Genomic DNA, 12744 nt, shown 5'->3' with positions numbered 1-12744 from the left:
AGTTCGATCGAGCTCTTGTCAACCAGACCATCATTTTACTACTACTCTTAAAGTTCACTTAAATGTTTGAAATTGATATAATAGTTTTATAAGGGTTGAAATATTAAAAATTGGATTAGAAATTAAAATGTCACAAATAATATGGTATTTAAATTTTTTTCAAACGGTTGACAACGTTTTTCGTCAACTTAATTATGAAGAGCACTAAATAAGAATGTAGAAGTGTTATCCTAAAAAATTGACATGTCTGACGTTGCACGCTTGACAAATGAATAACAGTCATTACTCGGTACGCTTGCTAGGATAGTAGCTACTCGGTATGACAAGCAAACATACCAGTTCGGCTGAAAGCAGTTACTCCCACCATTAACGGTCCACAGGAATCGCCCAACCACCCGCAAAGTGCGCCTAATAGCCCTGAAGACTTGATCAAACCTCCTATAAGCTCATTTTTTTTATATTATTGTTTTCACTAGGGGTGCACATGGGTTGGGTTTTCGGGTTTCGGGTGGAGGAAAGTGGTACCAAATCCGGTCTGAAATTTTCAGATTTTGGGGTGATTTCGGGTTTCGGGTCGGGTTTTGGGTGGGATTGGTCCAAAATTGGGCTTTGGGCAAAAAATGGGCCTTGGTAAAAAAAAAGTTCAAAAATACCATTTTTTTGACACTTTAAAATTTTTTTTTTTTGTTTTTCACATGTTTTTTTTTTCAACTTTGTTGTTAGTTTGGTAATGTTGATTTTTTTTACAAATTAGACCTTAGTAATTAAAAAAAAACATTAATTTTTTCGAATTTTTTTGAATTTTTAGTTATGTTCGGGTGTAACCCGAACCCGTGTATCATCAATTTTAAAACCCGACCCGAACCATGTTGGGTTCGGGTTGGATTTCACCCAAAGTCGACGGGTTTTGCAAAAAAATTGGGTTTTCGTGTTACAGGTCAAGCGGGTTTGCGGGTTTTTCGGGTCAAATGTTCACCCCTAGTTTCCACTAATTTTTTAGAAAAAAAAAATGTGACACATAGTATAATATAAGCTCATTTTTGTAACTATATGTAACAACATTAATGTCATGTTTTGTATTTTAATTAAAAATAGTTTCAAAAAAACATAAATTTTTATATTTTATTTAAGAAAGTTATTTTTATAAAATAAATATCACACACACTACAATAAAGCTAATATAAAATAAAATTCACAACTATATGTGACAACATAAATGTCATTTATCGCTAAAATATCATTTATCAAATAACAAAAATATTTATTTTATTTTATTTTACTTTCTTTTTTTATTTTATTTTATTTGTTAGTACGAATAAATTACATTTTAAAAATATATGGTAGATATTAGTAATATATGAAAATAATTAAAAGATAGAAGCTACAATAAAATATTAAATTTTTTTCATATTCGAAACTTATATATATTTTATTTTTCTACAATAAGAAAATGTCACATTTGGAATATAAAAAGAAAATGTCACATTTTTTTTAATATATTTTTTATTGTTTTTGTTAAAAAAATTAAGTGAGTTTATTTCAAATGAACATTTATGTATATTTTATTGTTTAATTTTTAATTATAGAAAAAACCTATTATTAAAAATATATTGATTTTTTTTAATAAAAACTCAAAATAAGGAAAATATTTTTTAATAAATATTATATGTATATACGATATGCTAATGAATAAATTATCATTTAATGTCTATTAGAGGCTATTAAATATATCAATCTCCATTTTTCTTTTTGGAAACAAATAGAATTATAATTTTACATTAACTACTAAATAGTATTGAATAATTTTACATTAGCTACTAAAGTTACATTGTCACATAGTATTACTTTTTGTATTATTTAATAATAATAATAATAAAAATTAATTAAAACAAAAAATATGTAATTGTTGGCTCTTGTATTTTTATAAAAGTAAGAGTATAATTTTTACCACAATAACATTAATCTAAAATCAAATAAATAACATTTCCAATTCATTTCATTGTTCATATCCAATGATTTTAGACATATTCTATCTTGTCCAATTATTAGTTGAATGTTTAATTTTTACAACTGATTAGTAGATTATATTGGATTTTTACACATATCATTCGTCAATCAACTAATCACATTAAAATCTTCAAAACTTAGATCAAATTCAATTTTCTGCGGTCAATTTTAATTTTATTTATTAATTCTACACACCCGTACTCATTTATATTTTTCTTTCATTCCCTTCACAATTTCTTTCTCATTAACATTTTTTTATCACTCATATTTTCTTTTATCTCTACCAAATATAGGTTAAGACATTTTATTATATTGTTGCATGTATATAAAAATTTGTAAAAAAAAAAAAAAACTCAGAAAAGTTTTCATCAACTGATGAAAATTCAACATTGGCAATAATCCAAGATATTATTAAAATGTAAATAATTAAGAGACATCATTGAAGTCAAATACTTTTATCCTTACTATTATTATTTTTTATTTTTTCAATGTTTGGGATGATTATGCTAAAAAGAGTCGGCTAGCCAGTGATAACATATATTAACGCCCCAACCACATGATTAATATATTTTATATTAATGTTGCTTTTTTGTGATTTTAAACAAGATCCTTCCCCTTTTTTATTGTCACATTTACTTTTAAACTTAGTCAAGGTCAAAAGTGATAAGTTACTTATATAATGCTTATTTATAATGCAAATTTTCTATTTAATGTTTAGATAAGATTTTTAAAAAAAATTTAATTTAATAATTATGTGGCCGACATGTCATCAGGTCACTCTTCTAAAAATTTGAAAAAAACATAATTTATTTTTAGAAATTTTAAATAAAAACTATAAATATAGACCATTGATCTTAATCCAATGGTTAATATCAAAGTAATCATCTATGGGTAGTAACCATTAAGAGTGCACTCAAATATATATATATATATATATATAAATAGGTAGGGCCTATATGGTGTTCACATAAATTATAACAAATTTTTTATATGTACAATATAATTATAACAGATATTCCACTAAGTTTCAAATTTTTTTGAATATTTAATGATGATGAAAACATGGTTCAAATAATCAGTTGCACATGTGCTTATTTTTTTTATATACATGTAAAACAGACTATTGGAATCATATTTTTGACACTGTAAATTATTATGAATTTTTCAAAAATTGATGAGATACATGTTATAACTACAATGTACATCATCATATAAAAAAAAATTGGATTATAATTTCTCTAATGTCGAAAAAGTAATGCCCCTACCGTAAGGGAAAAAGTAATGCCCCTACCGTAAGAGAAAAAGTAATGCTCATACCTAAAATACTCCCTAAATATATATAAATATAAGAAAATTCTTAGGTGGGGGTATTTTTGTTTTGACACATGAAGAAATTGTAATCCAATTTTTTTATATAACGGTGTACATTGTAGTTATAACAGACATCCTACTAGTTTTCGAGAAATTCAGAATAATTTATAGTGGCGAAATCAGGGTTTAAACAGTCAATTGCACAAGTGCCTGATTTTTCTTTACACCAGTAAAATAGATTATTTGAACCCTGATTTCGGCACCCTAAATTATTAAAAAAAAAAATTAAAATTGGTGGGATGACCGCTATAACCATTGTATAAAAAAATTGGGTTATAATTTCTCTAGGAGTCGAAAATAGATGCACCTCTACCAGTAAGGGTAAAAATAATATCCCTACCAAAGAAGCTCCCTATATTTATATATATGTATCTGTTGACTGTCTTTTTCGCTATCAACCTAAATATGAGAGATTAAAGAAATAAACAACAAGAAGTATTTACGTGGTTCAGGCTAAAAAAAAGCCATAGTCCACAAGTCTCTGTATTAAAGAGATTGGAAGCTTGCTAGGGCAATCTCCAATGGGAGTTTTCTTAGGCAACTTTTATATTGCTCTGAGTACAAGGCTATCTTTCACTAAAAATTCTTTACAAAGAGAATCACAGCCCTATTTATAGAGGCTGGGGTCATTAATGCTAATTATTTGTAATTAATACATATTCTCCCGGTTATTGGGGTATTAATACTACTTTAATGCATTGGACTGCATTAATTAGAGACCATGACCCAGGCGATAAACACGGGGCCCACTGCAGAAAGTAACCTACTTTATGGGGAACATGCCCTTGCCATTGTCAGGGCATGCCGCATGTATTTCATTGTCAAGCGACATAGTGAGAGTGTGAATTATCAAGTCATACAATTGACAAAATTGTGGACGGATCGCCAAAATGGTTGTTAGACGATCCTCTGACGCTGCAAACCTGCATTGGTTGACACCTGACTAGGCTTCTAGGTCTCGAGGACAAGGTCCTTGACCTGAAAGGCAACTGCATATAAAGAGCTTGAGGAATACTAACAAGTCCTCGGGGCATGGCCTAAGAGACACATCCATGCCTTATATCCTAGGGATGCAGCCTTTAGCCGAGACATCCACCCTTCGAGGACTGACCCTTGGGGGGTGGTCTCACTCGAAAAAGCACGCCTCCTCGGCACGTGCCCTACCCACATCAGTTTTGGATTGCCACGTGTCCTTTGGTGAAAACACGGACTACATTTGCCCCCCAAGTCTTTATTCGTCCTCGGATAGTGGAGACTTAAAACTGAGGAGAAATCGAATAGTCCTCGGATGGAAACGTTAAACTTCTTCTGACATCACTACGAGATTTCTTGCCACGTGCTGAGCCCCTATTGTTGGGCAAATCAATCCGTGCAATTAATGCGCGACGAGACTTCTCAGAGTTGGTCTCTAGGAGGAAGAGGCCAATGCGAGCCTGATGCCATAAGAATCCCCTTATCCTGCCATAAGGTTTGAGGCCAAAGACATTCCGAGTAAGCTACGACATAGAGACGCCTTGCAAAGGATCCTTGACAACTACGGGGTAGATGATGGTGAAATACTGGTGCGCCTGACTTAGGAGGACGAAAGGGCGAACGAGAGCATTCATGGGCTCGGTGTAACGCCCTGGTTAGCCAAGACTGTCACACTGTGTACTTTAAAAAGTGTTTAACTTGCTAAATGAGTCATGAGGTAATAAATGTACATCTAAGTGTTATTAATGGGACAGAGTGAAAATCTCAGTCAAAAGGAATGGATATACTTTATTTAAAATATTAAACTGTACATGGGATCCCATAAAAGTGTTTACAAAGTTGTTTACAAATCCAAAATGGTCATTACTGTTCAAAAGTTACAATTCGTTGACTTAAGCGGCAAAAATAGGGTTAAACCCTAGTTCCCTGAGAAACACCTTGGTCGTGGTGGTCAACCGGCCGCATATGTACACGTCTCCACCTAAGCTCTCTACTCAAGGCTGGGTAAGCTTTTCTTTCCCTTTACCTACACCACATAGCACCCATGAACCAAGGCTCAGCAAGAAATATTGCATGTATACAATATAAATAAATAACCGTGAAACCATTCTAGGGCTTCAACCCTAATCAGATGATGACTATCAAGTCAATCTAGGATCTTGTGTCCTGGATAGATGACTATTCAATCATTCTGGGGTCCTTTGCCCTAGATAGATGACTATTAAGTCGTTCTAGGCCCCATGCCTTGAAAAGATGACTAATGAAACATCCTGGGGTCCTGCGCTCTGAATAGATGACTAATAAGTCTTTCTGGGGACATGCACTCTATGCATTTGACTATCAAGTCACCTGAGCCTTTTAGCCCTAGCTCTGAGTAACTAGTCATAGACTAGCCAAGCGCTTTAGTTTTCTTTGACCAATAGATCGATCAAGCACTTAATGCTCATGTTGATTAGATCTAATCATTTCGGCCTGCGTTAAATACACCAATGCCTTTCTTAACTCATAAGTCAATTCCATACGACCAGCGCTCAATACTATTACCGATCATGACTAATAAGTTAGAGCTTGACGACCAGTACTAAACACCATTGCCGTTTTTGAGTAATAAGTCAGAGCCATTCACAAGTAAGCACTGCTGTCAGGCATTTACAATGCAACCAATATCCATATATAGAGCACTCAACATGCCTCGTCAATAATCATGCATGTCACATATTGGGTGCATTTTTCTTACCTCAGGTTCGAGCGTGAAATAAATAGAGAAGACCCTTGAGAACAATCGTGTCCTTAGGCCCTTAGCGGTCACCTAATCATAACCAAATATGAAAACCCATAAATAAAAAAAATGAGTAATAAAATAATCCCGGACCAAGTCCTGGCCCCGGTACCTCGAATCCTACTAAACCGGGTAGTAGAATCGACCCTGAGTGTAACGACCCAATTGTGAAATACTTGTGATATATCTGTGTTGCACGACCCGAGACAGTTCTAGGGAGTAGTTAGCTAGAAAGTCATAACGGGGTTGAAAATCCGACTTGGGATGAGTCGAGGGGTATTTTGGGTATTAGACATTTTATGGGGTTATCGGGTTATGGAAATAAATATTTGGAGATATATTTGAGGTTAGAATGCCTAGGAGGGAATATTGGGGAAATTTACCATTTTGCCCTTGGGGACGTTTTTGGTACCCCGAGCCTTGAGGTAACCTTATAGACTTAAGTTAAATAAAAAAAATATGGGAAAACCCACAGAAAGCTCTAAACCAACCATGCCCTCTTCTCTATCTCTCTTTTTGTCTACTCTTCTTTGGAAGCTAGGGGAAAACCTTGGAGAATTACTCAAAGACTAGGGAAAATTCAGCTGGGATTTTGGAAGCTAGAGGCTTTGAGCTTAGAGAATTGACTTGGTGATCCATTTCTGTCCAAGGTAAGCTTCTTTAACATGTTGAGTTGTGTTGAATTGCAGTTGGTTTTTTTGTTAAAATGTTAGAATATTGCATGTGTGCGGGTAAGGAATCATCTATGGGTTTGATGAGGTTTTAAGCTTGAATACCTGTTGTGTTTTGTTGTTTAATCCATAGAATAACTTCTGTGTTGACAGTTTGGATTGTTAGGTTGATTTTTATAATTGGTTTGGTTTTAGGAGAAAAAATGGAGGAATTTTCTGGGTTTGAAGGGTCGGGTCGCGACCCTGTTCTTGCTGAGCCGCAACCCTTTAGAACAATGGTGGCCTGATAGAAGGGGCGCGCCGCGGCGCCCTATAGTAGGGCGGCGACGCGTGTTGGCAGAAAAGAGGCTGAGCCTCTGGTTGAGCTTAGGGCTGCGGCATGGGATCTTAGGGCCGCGGCGCTTAGTGCTTTTTTGGGTTTTTAATAGGTTCTAGGCTCGGGAATTCAATAGTTAAGGCTCGGGATGGATTTTATCACCCGGATTGATAGAATTCAATGTCCCGGAGGCTAGAACCATAATCTAAAGCTATTTAGTGGATTAGAACTTGATGGGTGGAAATTGTTAATGCGTTGTGACTAGGGTTTCAGCGAGGCTCAAACTAGGGAACAGTGCTCGTGACATCGGTGCTTGGAAAGCTCGGGACACAGGTAAGAAAACTATTGTTCCCATAGAGCTTGTGTTGCAGGGCTCGACCCTATATGACTGTGTTGCAGGGCGTGGCCCTTTGACTGAATTTATGTGTGTTTAAATATCTGTTTAGTTATATTATGTGTGTATATTAATGATGGAACAGAGAAGGCCGGGAATGGAGAAGACCAGAAACGGCGAAGGTCGAGAACGACAAGGGGCCGGGAGTAGCGTTTAGCACGCGGAGTGCGAGTTGCCAGGGCGAGACCCCAAGGGATACCTGGGATATCCTTATGGTATAGACTGTGAACCCAGGGCCTGGTAAAGCGCCTGGGATGGCATGGTCGTATGTGTATAGCCTGATAAAGGCTTGATTTTATGTTAAGTATTTGATGTGCATATATTATCTGCTTGCGAGGGTTTTCTTGCTGGGCTTCGGCTCACAAGTGCTCTATGGTGCAGGTAAAGGCAAGGGGAAAGTCGATCAACCTTGAGTATGATGAGCGTGATGAGCGGTGCGTACATGTCTGGTCTGCCTGGCTGCCACGGCCAGGGGTGCTTTTGGGGGATGATTGTACTAAACTTAAATTTTATCGTTTAGTCGACACTGGTTATATTTTGGGTTGTAATTATTTCTAAACAATGTTTTTGGGATCCCAAATGTTAAACGTTTTATAATTTTCAATGAAAGGTTTATTTTCAAGTTTATGACTCTGATTATGGTTTAATTACACTTTTGTCCTAAAACCTCGATTAGCGAGTTAGTTGCACATTTTAAAACTCACTTAGTGACGACTCTAAGGCAGTAAGGCGTTACACCGAGGACTTAGGTTTGAGTTCCCACGATTAAAACACAACTTTGGTCAAAAGTGCCCTTAAGCATCGCGACCCCACACCCCTGAGCCACGGCCCACCTCCAGACAGAGGCCCCTGCCCCAGTCTGCCTACACCTTCCACTGCGGCCCATCCTACCAGGCCTCGTGACCATAATGCCCATTAGCCACTCTTTTCCTCTTTGTCAAGCTTGGGTCGCAGCGCCCAAGAACAGGGCCGCAACCTAACTTGGAACCCAGCTAAAACATTCATTTTTCCCATTTAAAAATATTCCAAAATCCTACCCAAACATATCCAAATCCCAAAAACAAAGTTCCCAAACATCCCAATGGCCCAAAACCATCAAAACCCAAGGCTCAAACAACTCAAAAACTCATCAACACATAAAATCCTATCAAATCTTAGAAACTCAAAAACTCAAAACTTAAAGCTTGGATTACCTCTGATTGAGTTGTTTCCCAACTAAATCCTCTGGCTAACAGCTTCTAATCTTCCCTAGAATCGCTATAACTCGATCCTTGCTTGAATATGAGTCCTAAAACTCCAGTTTCCTTCGAAAATGCGACGAACGGTAAAAAGGGATAACGGGAGAAAGAGAGAAAGTGTTTTGATGCATTGGGCTACATTAACTGGAGACCACATCCTAGGCAATAAACACAGGGCGCATTGCAGAAAGTTACCTACTTTATGGGGAACATGCCTCTGGCACTGTCAGGGCATGCTGCATGTATTTCCTTGTTAGGCGGCATAGTGGGAGTGCGAATTGTCGAGTCATACAATTGACAAAATTGTGAACGGATCACCAAAAAGGTTGTCAAATGATCCTCTGACGCTGCAAACCTGCACTAGTTGACACCTAGCTAGCCTTCTAGGTCCCGCAGACAAGGTCCTAGACCTGAAAGGCAAATGTTATAAAGAGCTCGAGGACTACTAACATGTCCTCGGGGCATGGCCTAAGAGAGATGTCCATGCTCTATATCCGAGGGACGCGGCCTTTAGTCGAGACATCTGCCCTCCGAGGACTGACCCTCGGGGTGTGGTCTCACACGAAAAATCATAGTTCCTTTGCACGTGCCCTACCCACACCAGTTTTGGATTGCCACGTGTACTTTGGTGAAAACACGGACAACATTTGCCCCCATAGTCTCTATTCATCCTTGGACAATGGAGACTTGGGATTAATCAAATAGTCCTCGAATGGAAATGTTTGAACTTCTTCTGACAGCATTACAAGATTTCTTGCCACGTGCTAAGCCCCTATTGTTGGGCCCATCAATCCGTGCAATTAATGAAGGGTCAGGTCCGCGACCCGAAACATATTTTGTACCCTAGGTGTCCTTTCAGCCTGTACTTGAGGATTTCCTTTTCCAATGATAATGATCACAATCCATGGCCTTTGGGATCTTGGCCCTTTGGGATCTCGAGTACCTTTATCCTAGGTAATCCTTCAGACAAGGTGAGTTTACTTTGCCCCCAAGCATTGGGTATATAAAAGGTTGAGAACCAACTCTCCAACATTACTTTAGCTCATTTCAAATTTCCTGTGTTTTCTACTCTCGAGCCTCTCTTAGCCTCCCAAACCATCTCTGGCTTTTCATCCTTTCTGATTCTTTTGTCACTCTAGACGATTGGCGTGAATCTCCTTACTTCTGGGTAAACAATAAGTAATTCTTTAGAGTTCCCACTAAATTCAGCACCATCCGAGTCTTCATCTCGAGTAAGTGTCTTTGAACTGTGACTCTATTTTTGTATATGTTTGATGACTTAGGAGTTGTTTTCAAGTTTTTTAGAGGTTGTTTTTACCTTATTTGTCATCGAAAATGATGTAAATGGCCTATTTAGACGTTTTGGGGTGTCCTGAGGCACTTTTCGTTATTCTGGACCCTCGACCGAAATCTGTAAAATTTCCAGATTTCGGTAATGTTCATCATCTCTGATGGTGTTCATCTTTTCTGGTGGTGTCTCCGGCGCCAGGTGTCTGGCTCCAAGGACACTCCAATGTCATTAGTTTTTCTTTCCTTCCCTTTTCCCTGAGCAGTAGTCTTAGGGGTTCTCGTTTTGGCGTAGCTTTCTTTGGGTCAAGGCATTAACTGCTTGGTGTTTGTTTTAGATGTACGAGGAGCTTCATCAGCTCCATCAACAAGGTGTCTACGCCTTTTACAACGAGATCCTCTAGATGGCCCAAGAAGCATGACAATGCCCCGAGAAGGAGAAACATGTGGCAGGTAGCAGCCATGCTTTAGCTGTACGGGAGAGCTCGGAGTCGGTGGCGACGAGACCTCTTAGAGCTGGTCTCTCAGAGGAAGAGGCCAATGCGGGCCCGATGGTGTCAGAATCCCCTTATCTTGCCATAGGGTTCGAGGCTGAAGACATCCCGAGTAAGCTACGACATTGAGGCGCCTTCTAGAGGATCCTTGAGAACTATAGGGTAGATGATGGTGAAATACTGGTGCGCCTGACTCGGGAGGACAAAAGGGAGAACGAGAGCATTCATGGACTCGGTGTACACCCTAGTTAGCCAACACCATCACATTATGTACTTTAAATAGTGTTCAACTCGCTAAACGAGTCATGAGGTCATAAACATGCATCTAAGTGTTATTAATGGGCCAGGGTGAAAATCTCGGTCAAAAGGAATAGATATACTTTATTTAAAACATTAAACTGTACATGGGATCCCATAAAAGTGTTTACAAAGTGATTTACAATCCAAAATGGTCATTACAGTTAAAAGTTACAATCCCCCGACCTAAGCGGCAAAAATAAGGTTAAACCCTAGTTCCCCTTAGAAACACCTTGGCCGTGGTGGTCAAGTGGTCGCATATGTACACGTCGCCACCTAAGCTCTCCACTCAAGGCTGGGTAAGCTTTTCTTTCCCTTTACCTGCACCACATAGCATCCATGAGCCAAGGCTCAGCAAGAAAACTTGTTACTACATGTATACAATATAAATAAATAACCGTGAAACCATTCTATGGCTTCAACCCTAATCAGATGATCACTATCAAGTCAATCTGGGGTCCTATGTCCTGGATAGATGATTATTCAATCATTCTGGGATCCTACACCCTGTATAGATGACTATTAAGTCATTCTAGGGCCACATGCCTTGAAAAGATGACTAATGAAACATCATGGGCTCCTACACCCTGAATAGATGACTAGTATGTCTTTTTGGGGTCCTGCGCCCTAAGCCATGTGACTATCAAGTCACCTGAGCCTTTTAGCCCTAGCTTTGAGTAACTAGTCATAGACTAGCCAAGCGTTTTAGTTTTCTTCGACCAATAGATCGGTCAAGCATTTGATGCTCATGTTGTTTAGATCTAATCATTTTGGTCTGAGTTCAATACACTAATGCCTCTCTTGACTCATAAGTCAATTCCATACGACCAACACTCAGTACTATTACCGATCAAGACTGATAAGTCATAGCATCACGACCAGTACTAAACACCATTGTCGTTTCTGACTAATAAGTCAGTGTCATTCACAAGTAAGCAATGCTGCCATGCATTTACAATGCAACCAATATCCATATATAGAGCACTCAACGTGCTTCATCAATAATCATGTATGTCACATAATGGGTGCAGTTTTCATACCTCAGGTTCGAGCGCGTAAATAAAGAACGACCCTTGAGAACGATCCTTTCCTTAGGCCCTTAGCGATCACCTAATCATAACCAAATATGAAAACCCATCAATAAAAAAATGAGTAATAAAAGATTCTAGGACCAAGTCCTAGCCGGGGGACCTCGAATCCTACTAAACGGGGTAGTAGAATCGACCCTGTGGCCTTAGGCTTGAGTTCCCACGATTAAAACACAATTGTGGTCAAAGCTGCCCTTAAGCGTCGTGGCCCCACACCCCTAAGTCGTGGCCCGCCTCCATACAGAGGCCCCTGCCCCAGTCTGCCTGCACCTCGTGTCGCAACCCTCCTACCAGGCGTTGCGGCCCTAATGCCCATCAGCCATTCTTCTCCTCTTCGTCAAGCTTGGGTCGCAGCGCCCAAGAACAGGACCGTGGCCCAAGCTGGAACCCTGCTAAAACCTTCATTTTCCCCATTTAAAAATCTTCCAAAAACCTACCCAAACATATCCATACCCCCAAAAAAAAAAGTTCCCAAACATCCCAATGGCCCAAAACCATCAAAACACGAGGCTCAAACAACTCAACAACTCTTCAACACTTAAAATCCAATCAAAGCTTATAAACTCAAAAACTCACACCTTAATAGCTTGGATTACCTCCGATTTAGTCGTTTCCCAGCTAAATCCTCTGGCTAACAGCTTCTAATCTTCCCTAGAATTGATATAACTCAATCCTTGCTTAAATCCTAGTCCTAATACTCAAGTTTCCTTCGAAAATGCAACGAACGGTAAAAAACGATAATGGGAGATAGAGAGAAAGTGTTTTGAACGTATTTATTTCTGACGGGTTACTTTGAGCTTAATTAACCTCAAGTAAATCCCAATGCTCG

This window comes from Humulus lupulus, chromosome 1 (assembly GCF_963169125.1).
Source record: "Humulus lupulus chromosome 1, drHumLupu1.1, whole genome shotgun sequence".
Taxonomy (NCBI): Eukaryota; Viridiplantae; Streptophyta; class Magnoliopsida; order Rosales; family Cannabaceae; genus Humulus; species Humulus lupulus.
This window is presented reverse-complemented; position numbering follows the sequence as displayed.